The following is an 11,316-nucleotide window of genomic DNA, read 5'->3' on the forward strand; positions in this document are numbered from 1 at the left end:
GGAGGGCCTCAATCTTCCCAGTGTCTCAGCCTTCAGAGGCCCTGGCAGGCCCAGGCCTCTCCCTTTGGCCAGCCCAGGCCAGAGACCTTCCTGGGAGTCGGCAAGGCTCCAGACTTCCTGGAGCCTGAAAGGGAGAGGCTGGGAATAAGTCAGGCCTGGAGCCCCAGAGAGGCTGCTGCTGTCCTAACCAACCCACACAGGAGGTCCTCCAGGGCATCACGGGAAGTAGGGCAGGAGGTCTAGACACACAAGCCCAAGGCTGTGGACCGAAGGGCTGAGGACAGAGCTCTGACTTGCCTCAGAACCCTGTTACACCGCTGATTTGATGCTGGGTGACTGCGGTTTTCCCCTTGGTAGGGTAGGTGCCCTTGGGAGATGACGACAAATGTCACTCCCCTTGAGCATCACCCAACTCAGGCCACATGGTCTCTCCCCTGAACTATGCCGATGGCCACCTCACTGACCTCCTGATTTTCAGATAATGCTTTTGGATACATGTAGTTATATAGCCACCACTGCCTTCCACCGAAGATGAAGACAGAGCCGTGAGGCCTGGCCTTCAGGCTGCCAGAGCTGGAAGCAGTCTGGGCATGTCATGCACGTTGTATCGATGAGCTTTCCCTGTGGCCTTAGGAGATTGGGATTCTCATCACCCCCAGTTTACAGATGGGGAAACGAAGGCTCAGAGAAGCAAAGCTGCTGTCCCAGTCTAGCGTGTGCTCCATCTCCATGTGCTTCTGTGGTAATAGTAGTGGGAGAAGGCATTTGCTGTGTGCTGGCTGGGTGCCGACGCCCATCTAGCCAGATTGTCTGATTGTCTGAGCCTCTGCGTGTGTGTGTGTGTGTAGGCAGTGGCCCTCCTCTTCCCATCCTGCCTCCATCCGGTTGGCCTGAGAGAAGGTGGATGTCTGTAGAGGCTGAGCTGAGGGCGGGGGAGAAGGAGCTGCTGTGAGCAGTCACACTGGGAAAGCTGCGGTTCCAGCAGCATCCTGTAAAGCCCTCCAGAGGCTGGACGGCCAGAAGAGCAGGTGCAGGGTAGGAGACCTGAAGAAGAGGAGAGGACATAGTGAGGAGGAGAGGACATCGTGAGGAGGGGAGGGGAGGAGGGGAGAGGGAGGAGGAGAGGGGAGTAACTTGCCTGTGGCCACCAGATCACCCCTCACTCCAGGGACCAAGAGCTCAGTGAGGTCCCTCGGCTCTCAGATGCTGACGTCTCAGAGGTCCTGAGGTGCCCGTGCCAAGACTCCCTGATTCCTCCTAAGATTTCTTTCCATCCCTCTCTGTGTCCATTTCCAGGAATTTGAGTGGACTGAGGGCTTTGGGGAAGCCAACCCTTTCTGAAAGCTACCTTCAGGGTGAGATGTAGAGTCCTGAGCAGACTCTTGTCCCCAGATAGCACTGGTTTATCACACATACTCTCACACTGCCTAAATTATTTCCATTAATTCATTTCTTGGGGTGAAGGTATAGAAAGCCTCTGTTAAAATAAAAACTGTTTTCTAGACTTCTCATAAAATACCAGCTGAGTGGTATTTTCATCTGTTAAGGGTTAGAATGGACAAATTAAGTTGTTTTAAACTTTTGTTTTCTTTTTAGCCTTTGTACCCTTCTAATCAAACTATTTATTGAATAGAGCTGCTCTGATCAAAAAGGGAGAGAGACATTTGTTGAAGTCTCTACATCAGTGGTGGGCTCACAGGGACTCCAAGGAGGAGTGGCCCCTGGCCAGTTCCTGGAGAATGGCTGAGACTTTGCCAGAGGGAGACGTGGAAAGGGCATCTCGGGTGGAAAGACATACTTGACGGAAGCGTGACAGTGAGAGGGTGGGTGAGCTGATGGGAGACGCAGGTCTGTGGGGAGGGTCCCTGGAGTGCCTGTGGGCTGGAGCCCTGGCTGGGGAAGGGGCTGGGCTGGAGCAAGGTTTAGTGGATCCGACTCCTTGCCAGGCTGGAGAGGGTGGAGGTGGTTCAAGTTCTGGCAAGGGGGGCAAAGGGGGCCCCCACCATCAAAACATGTCTAGTCTATGGACTATATCTTTTACTTTTATCGAGTTTGTTTCACTTTTCCTATTTCATCTTCAGTGCTCCCATTTCATTTAGTTTGTGTTTCCCAATTTCTCTGTCTCTTCTTTTTTTAAATTTTCTTATTTTCTTTCTCAAGCCTTTATCAAGTGTAGGAGAAGTTTTTGTATACATATATATAAATAATATGTATAATATATATATTTTAGAAAACTTATGAATTTTTGCCTAACTAAAAAATTTATGACATTTTGATACCACTTGTTTGACTTGGTGTAAATAGAATGCTAGATTTCTAATTTAAAAAATATAGATAATGCAACAAGCAACAAAAGTTTACTGTATAACACAAGGAACTATAGTCAGTATCTTATAATAACCTATAATGGAAAATAATTTCAAAAATAATACATGTGTATATGTATAATCTCTTTTGCTGTGCACTTGAAACACTGTAAGTCAACTATACTTCAATAAAATACATATATTAAGAAAAAAAAAAACATGTCCAGTCTAGTTAGGTAACAGACCTGCATCCACTCGAGGTGCTCAGGGCTCTGATGGGGGTGTGGGGTGAAGCACTGGGGCTGAGACAGAACCTGGGTGGGGGGACCCCAACTAGTTGGGGTCAGAGTAGGCTTCCTGGAGCAGTTATATGATCTGCATGCTACATCCTTTCAGATGGGTGTCAGCACCTCAAGGAGGGAGCTCAACCAGAGGGGCCAGCATGGGCAGGGGCTGTGTGCAATCCTCAAAGGAGGCTTAAAAGCAGAGAAATATGGCACCTGCCCTGCCCTATCCCCGTGGGATCCCTGCGTATGGCTGGTTTCCTCCCTCCAGTGCCTCCCACCTTCCCTACCTCGTCTCACCCCTTTCGGCTCGTCCTTAACCCCCCTCACTCCCCTTTTGAAACCCAGCTGAGACCCTGGCCCTGCCATGCTCCGCCCTCCATGGAGACCCCTGGCCCTCAAGGAAAGTCTAGGTTTCTGAGCGGGCAGTTGCCGGGAGAAGGTCTGTATCAAACCTTCATGATCCCAGTCCTGCCAAGCTTTCCAGCCTCCAAGAGGCAAAGAAAGGTGAGATGGGGGGCTGGGGAGGGTGGGCGGAGGGGCCCAACAGCCTCCTCCGGATGGGGGAAGCGGAACTTCCCGAGATAAGGGCTGCCAACAATGGGGGGCTGTGTGGTGCGGCCTGTCTCCAGAGGAAATGAGTGGCCTCTGCACCATTAATCCGCTGTGGCCCACAGCACCCTGTGAAAGGGGGACCCAGGTAGGGGGAGATGTTTCCAGCCCACCCCAACCCCCAACACACACACACACACACACACACACACACAGTCCCTGACACTCCAGTTCTCCTGCTTCCAGGATCATGCATGCAAGAAGGGATCTGGGGCAAGGGCAGAGGAGGGGGCTACCTGGGCTGGGGAAGTAGGGCTGGATTGGCTGCCTGATTGAACTCAACCCTCGGTGGGCCCAGGCAAGCGCCTATTCCCTTTTGAGCCCTTTGTTCCTCACTGAACTCCTGTCTCCCTTCCTTCTTGGCTGTCCTTGGAATATGAGAATACTGCCATGCCTGTCATGCTTTTCTGTCTTTTTGCCCCTGTCAGCACATGGGTCTCAGGACATGTGCTGTACCCAAATCCAGGGACTCTGACTGGAGCTTTTAGACAACAAGCTAGGCTGCTAGCAGAGACATTCGGGCTTTGTGAACTGTTGCAGCTACTGCGACTAAAGTCAGTATGGAGAGTGCACAGCCCTTTTCTCTTCTTGGCCTCAGTTTCCCGTCCTGCACTGTGAGGGATGGGATTCAATGACCATCCTCTGGAAGATGGGCTGCTGTGGCCAATGATGAGGGGTGTGAAGCCATGGAGTTCCCATAAGTCCTCCCCTCTCCCCGCTGCCAAATTCTGCCTTAGCTACTGATCAGCCACATGACTCTGGGCAAATCTCTTCCTGCTCTGAGGACTTGGTCTTCCTATCTGTAAACTGGGGCCCTTGGCCAGCCAGCTCACAGGAATTCTGTGACCGTGGGTGTAGGGAGCTCTGCATGCTACATAGGATGGGTGACCCAGGTTGGAGGTTGGGGGGAGTCCCTGTTTCTGAAGTGGCCCAGGCTGGGACTTCTTATCCAGCGCTCCATCTCCAGGCCCCAGAGCCCAACCCTCTCTGCCCGCCCCTTCCCTCCCCACTTCCCATCTCTCACTCTTGCCCCCACCTCTTGGATGGCCACCCTCAGGGAAAGAGGTTAAGATTCCCACCCCAGGAGACACTCAAGACAATGGATAGGACCCGTGAGGTCCTCAGATCGCCAAGGTCAGCCCATTCACTGTTTAGACCAGGAAACCAAGGAGACATGGGCTGAGAGTGTCCTGAAGTCACATAGCCAAGGAGGTGGCAGAGAAGAGCCCGGAATGCAGATTCACTCTCATACACCCTGGTTCTGGAATGTTAGGGCCAGAAAGATCTTCAGGCTCAGTTTGTCCAAATCCTCTCTGTTGCTGAGGCATGGAAGGGAGGAAAGTCACGCCCAAGTTCTCCCCAAGAGCAGGCTGGAGCCCTGACCTCCCAACTCCAGGATCCCTTCCCGGCCCACACCTTCCAGTGGCCCATCTAGGTTGGGGTATCCCCTCCTGTCCCCAAGCTTGCAGTCAGGAACAGGGTACGAGAGGCTGAAAAGAGAAAGAACCACCACAAAACATACTGGTGTGAGGCCTTTTCCACCCACGCCACCCCACTGTGCTTCCTTTTCCACCACCCACTGCTCCTGCACCCTCCCAAGGATCCTTTCTTCCAGAAAGGAAAGCTGTTGGAATACGGAGGAGGAAGCAGGTGACTTTGTCCCAGGAAGGGCTTGCCTTAGTCCTGGGGGTACGTGGCTGGGGCGGGGGTGGGGGGTGGGCTGAAACACATCAGTGCCCTCCCCACCCGGCTGCTCAGACTGCCATCACCCCCCAGGAAGTGTGTCCTGGGCATGCCCAGCTCTCTCAGAGCAAAGAAAGAAAAGTAACACTTGCTGAATCCTCAGGCAGTGCATACCCCTGTGCCAAGTGTCCGAAGTGTGCGAAGTGTGCCAAGTGTGTGAAGAACTGACTCACTGGAAAAGACCCTGATGCTGGGAAAGACTGAAGGCGGGAAGAGAAGGGGACGACAGAGGATGAGATGGTTGGATGGCATTATCGATTAATGGACATGAGCCTAACCAAGCTTAGGGAGTTGGTGATGGACAGGGAAGCCTGGTGTGCTGCAGTCCATGGGGTCGCAAAGAGTGGGACACAACTGGGTGACAGAACTGAACTGAACTGAAGTGTCCCTATGCATGATCTCTGTTCATCCTTAGCAGAGCCCTGGAGGTGAGAATGAATGCTTCCATTTTACAGATGAAAAAGTAGTCATCCACAGACAGTAACTTACCTAGGGTCACAAAGATGGTACATGGCAGAGTCAGGGCTAAGCCTGGCCTGAGCTCATTGTCCTGCTCCCTGACGCCCACTCCCCATGCCACTTTAGGAAACCAGTCTTATATATGAGAAACTATGATCCAGCTCTGAGGCCCTCTCTTGCCCATAAGGGATTCACTGACAAGATGACGAGATGGCCGGGCCACAGCAACTGCTCTTTCCTTTGTTTCCCTCTGTCAAACCCACGTCCCGTCCCCTGCTGGCTGGGTAGGAGTGAGAAGCTGTGACTCTGGCGGGACAGGTGGGTTTCGTGGTGTCATCCACACTTCCTCCCCTGCACCCTGCCGATCCCCGTCAGTGGAAACACATCCCGTTCCCTCCTCTCGGTGCTTAGAAAGCCTCATATATTTTGGATCTGGGTTCATAAGTTCCCTATTTCTTGGGATCTGAGAGTTTGTACTAGCTTCCCTGAAACCTCCCAGGCTGGGATCCCACGCCCCCAAGCTTCCTTCTGTCCCAGTTGTGAGCACCTTGAGGGTCATTGTTCTGTTTATCTGTGCTTCTCCCCACCGATCCACAAGGTCTCCTCAGGGACAGTGGGTCCAATGGATCTCTGCCCAGCAAAGGGCCAAGTATGCAGTACATGACAGGGCAAGCTTGTTCAGTGAAGGGACGTGATGGATATCAATCAAATTGATAATTAAAAGACGCTTACTCCTTGGAAGGAAAGTTATGACCAACCTAGACAGCATATTAAAAAGCAGAGACATTACTTTGTCCACAAAGGTCCATCTAGTCAAGGCTATGGTTTTTCCAGTGGTCATGTATGGATGTGAGAGTTAGACTATAAAGAAAGCTGAGAGCTGAAGAACTGATGCTTTTGAACTGTGGTGTTGGAGAAGACTCTTGAGAGTCTCTTGGACTGCAAGGAGATCCAACCAGTCCATCCTAAAGGAGATCAGTCCTGGGTCTTCATTGAAAGGACAGATGTTGAAGCTGAAACTCCAATACTTTGGCCACCTGATGCAAAGAGCTGACTCATTGGAAAAGACCCTGATGTTGGGAAAGATTGAGGGCAGGAGGAGAAGGGGATGACAGAGGATGAGATGGTTGGATGGCACCACCCGACTCAATGGACATTGGTTTGGGTGGACTCTGGGAGTTGGTGATGGACAGGGAGGTCTGGCGTGCTGTGGTTCATGGGGTTGCAAAGAGTTGGACATGACTGAGCAACTGAACTGAACTGAACTGAAATTGATATAATCATATATTCCTTGATTTTATCTGGCACCCGCTTTCTGCCCTTGGCGTGAAAAGAATTTTTAAGGCGGGAACAGAGGGCTCAAGATTGTGCAGTGAGGTGGCCTCTAATCTTCTTAACCCTGAATCGGGTCCTGAATGTCAGTGCAGCAGCCCTGGGACACACATGGCAAGGGGCAGCTAACGGCCCTGTCTTCTGGTCAGCTGTTTTGAAATCCTGCCACCCATCCAGTCACTGGGTGGCTGCTCTGTTCCAGCCCCAGGCCAAACACCGTCCCCGCAGTGAGGGAGGTGGTATGTCCCCACTGATGGGTAAGAAGACTGAGTTCAGAGAGTGGAAAGAACTTGCTCAAGACTGCCTGGCTTGGAGGGGGTGACAAGGAACTTCCAACCCATCCTGTCCCAGTGTGGCTCTGCCTCCCAGTCTCTGATGCACTGGGGGCAGCTCTAGAGGACGACCTTCTTCTAGGTAGAGGGAGGGATCCTCTTGGCATGAGAGGATCATGAGACAGTGAGCCCCCGTCCCAGGAAGAATGCAGGATGGGCAAGATGGACACGGGCAAAGATACACAGAGAGGATGAACACTCCATAAAGGCCTGTGGAGACCTGAGGGGCAGTCTGTCTGTCCTAGGCATCAAACCCTCCCCTCCCCAGAGCAGCTGTGCCTGGGGCCACCAGCTACCGGTGAATGGAGCCCAGGAGAGGGGCCTGGCCACAGAGGCGCATGTGGATCGGCTCTTGGCTGCTGGACCCAGAATAGGCTGGAGCAGACAGAGTGAGAGCAGCTAGGGTTGGAGCAGCCGGGGAGGAATGCTGACAACTCTGGCGGGAAAGGCAGCTCCCGTGACAGGTGATGGGAGGGAGCCAGGGGAAGGGGTGTCTGCAGAGCCCGGCAGGGATGGAGGTAGGTGGGTGAGTGGGTCAGTGGGGAGGTGGGGGTCACTGGTGAGCTAGGCCTGAGGCTCAGGGTGGAGGCGAGGCAGGGGGCCTGCTGAGCGGAAGGGATGGGGGGGAGAAACGTGAATGTGTTTCCATGGGGATGGAAGAGGGTGAGGACAAAGCGGGCAGGTAGGTGGTGGGTGGAGAAAGGGCCTGCTGGAGGGAAGAGCAGGCAGGGAGCCCAGGGATGGGACACAGGAAGTCTCTTCCATGGGACAGGCCAGAGGGAGGACAGAGCAGAGAATGGGAACAACACAGGTGAGTTTTGGGGGCAGGAAGTTAGAGATCACTCTCCGTGCAGCAAGAGAGTGGAGTGCCTCAAGGGGCAAAAGCTTGCTGCTGATGGGAGAGGGGGAGAGAGCTGAGCAGAGAATGTGGAAATGCTGCCACTGAGGGCCAAATACAGCTGGACACAGACCTACGCAGGCAACCCACAGCAGTGGGTTGACACTTAGTGGCGCTGACACTTGGTGACCCAGGCAGCCTGTTTCCAAAGTCCGACTTTCAACCATTACACTCTCCCCTTCATCACAAAGAACTTAGATTTATATTTATAAAGAACTTATGAAGTGTCAGGCCCTGCACCAAGCCTTTTACAACGTGTTAACTTGTTTAAGCCTCATACAATCGTAAGAGGCAAATACATTGATTACATACACGGACACACATGAATACACACGGATACACATGGACACACAGACAGACACTCACAGATATACAGAGATGCACTGGTTCATGGCCACCCTGGGATGGAGCGTGTGGTGGGGGAGGGGCAGAGCTGTGGTTAGAGACCCCTCCTGCCAGGCTCTCACCCCTCTCTCCACCTCCCCACCTACCTTCTCCTGATGGCCCCACACCCCTCTGCTCTCTGTCTCCCTAGGACCGAAGATTCTTTCTGAACCATTTTCAGACTATCCTTCCTTGTCCCCCAAGGCCCTGACTCATCCCCATTTTGGGATGACTGAGAAATCTAAGTCCCAGGTCCCTGCGATGGAGAATTCCAAGCCCTAATCTTTAGGGAAGGCTGCCTGGTGTTGGAGGTTATCCCCACACCCCCGTTACCCCACCTGCAACCCAAGCATTCCTGGGAAAGTTTCCCTAGAGCTAGAGCAGAGCAAGGCCCCTTTAGCATTTGATTGGGGTAGCTTGGGGAACCACTGAGTTCACCATCCCTGGGCAGTAGCTGGCCAGAAAGAAGCGGGCCTCTGCAGCTGCCTGCCTCCTACTATGCCCTGCTCCCTCGTGGAGGTCCTTCCTCCCTCCCCAGTCCCAGAGTTCACTGGCTGCCTCCCTCCCCACCCATGGTCCACCCAGCTGCATAAACCAGAACTCCCTGCAGGAGGTCCCCTGGCCTGCAGCAATTCTACCACATTTTGAATTCTTCCTACCCTGTATTCAGATCCAGGCCCTGCCCACCAAATTCAGCCATTCATTCATCTGCCCATTGTATCTAACCTTCCCTCATCCAGCATTTAAAAGTGACTGTGTCACTGGATGCCAGAGATTCAAAAACCTTGCCTTTCCCCCTCAACAGGGCTGTGATGAGGTTCAAACAAGTTAATGGTTGTGAACATTCTGGGTAAACTGCTGGGATCTGTGCTGGGGGACAAGCTTCTCACTTATTTCCAGAGCACAGTAACACTCGGAGGCAAGGACCCTGAAGGCTTGAACCTACCTGGTGCCTCTGGGAATTAAAAGATTCTGTCTGCAGGGAGCCCAGAGGTGAGGAGAGGAGGGCTTCATAGTGAGGCTGGAGCCAAAGACAGGCCTGGGTGAAGGAGTTCCAGCTTTGTTCTGTGGGTGTTGAAAAGCTGAGATAGGATTCCCAGGGAGTTGTAAGATCAGATCTGCAGAGCAGCTAGTATGGACAGCCCATGCTATCTCCATGGAGAATATAGAGACCTTCAAAGAAGAGGCCATTGGAAGTGAGGGCTGAGTCCCATTAGTAGGGGGAGAGGTGCTTCTTCAGAGCTGGAGTTTGAATCCATAAGCCAAGAGTTAAGGTGGAGAATTCTAGAAGATTCACAAATTTGGGCATGGTCCTCTCTACTGCCTTGGTCCCATGAATCATCCTGACACAGGAAGGGTGTCTGGTTGGTCTGGGGAAAGAAGAAAAGGAGACAGGGGAGAGGGTGCCCCTGCCAGGCACTCTGGGGGAGCCGCAAGGATAGAGTGGGACCCAGATAGGAGAGGAGAGCAGAGGGACTGGGCAGGGCCAGTTGTGCAGGGTGTTCAATGCACAAGGGCAGCCAACCGAGGGGGTGAGTGGGTAAGGAAATCCTGGCATGGGGCTGCATCTGCTCAAAGAGGCGCCTTCTTTCTGACTTTTGTAAAGGCCCCATAGGGCCTTACTGGGGCTCTAGGGGGAGAGAAGAGCAAAAGGGTCTTGGAAAAAATTCAGGAGCTGAGAAGGCAGAAGCCTACTAGGGCCCATCACGATCTCTGGCTCTTTCAAAACACAGCCTAGTTGTCCCCTGGGAAACAAGGGAGATGAGGCTTCACTGGCTGGTTGAAGACTCAGCCTGAGGAAATGGGGCTATGACTGGCCCTGGGCTGGTTCTGGAATCCCCAGCTGATTCAGGCATGGGTGGCCCCATGGCAGAGCTGTGTGTCTTGGCCAAGAGAGGGGCTGTCTGGCAGGGCTGACCCTGAGTTCTGCTGCTGCTCTACAGGGCACTACAGCAGTTTCCAGAAGACCCAGCTGAAAAGTGAGGCATCAGACGATGTGGTGGCCACACTCGTGTTTGCCTCCAGGAAGCTGTGAGGTGGGGGAAGGCCTGCAGGGGGCTGAGCTCAGAGCTTGGCCACGTCCCATCACTTTGTGGCGGTAGCATATCAGTGTCCCCTCGTCCACGCAGAGGTAGTGTCTGAGCCTGCCCTGAGGTATCTTCTAACTCTCAGACCGAAATCCCTGTGCATAGCCCTTCACCCCCCATCACCTCACCTGGTTTTATTCCCTTCTGAGTTAGGCAGGAGGCATTAATCCTATCTGGCCAGTGGAGAACTGAGGTTCCATCACTGAGATCCAGGATCCCACAGAGGGCAGGCGATGAAGCTGGAATCCACTCCTGGGCCCTGAGGTCACCATCGCCCTGCCCCGAGGTGCTGGGTGGCTGCTGTGGGCAGGGCCGGACATCCCCCTGCCCACCTAGGAGTTGGGGGTGGTAGGGAAGCTCAGGCAGGCCAGGGGGCAAGGGATCCCTCAACCTGAATGGGGTGTTTTCTCCCATGACTTCCAGGGAGCCCCCACCTTTCCAGCCGCCCATCTTCCCCATACTCTGGAACCAGGTTCCAGAGACCTGGTCTGGGTTCTGGAGTGATGGTTGCCATTTGAGAGCGCAGACTGCTGCTCAGCATAATACACATATCAACTCACTTAAGCCTCTCAACAGCTCTGCAAGGTACAGGGGTTTTGTTCCCAGTTTACAGATGTGGAAACAGAAGCCCAAAGCAGTTAAGTCACTGCCTGAAGTCACAGCTAGCAAGTGCTGGTGCTGGGAGCAGAGTCTGTTCCTCAACAACTCTATTGTTCTGTGCTCTGGTCCACATGGTTTACTGGGTGGGTCCCGTGTCTAACTCTCCGAATGGATGGGCTAGTCCTGACCCTACAGGGCTCACCCAGCGCAGAACCAGCACAGCACTGTCTTCTGGAGCCACATGGGGTCCTGGCCATCAGGTTGGACAGCACAGAAGGC

Source organism: Dama dama, chromosome 1, assembly GCF_033118175.1.
Source record: "Dama dama isolate Ldn47 chromosome 1, ASM3311817v1, whole genome shotgun sequence".
NCBI lineage: Eukaryota > Metazoa > Chordata > Mammalia > Artiodactyla > Cervidae > Dama > Dama dama.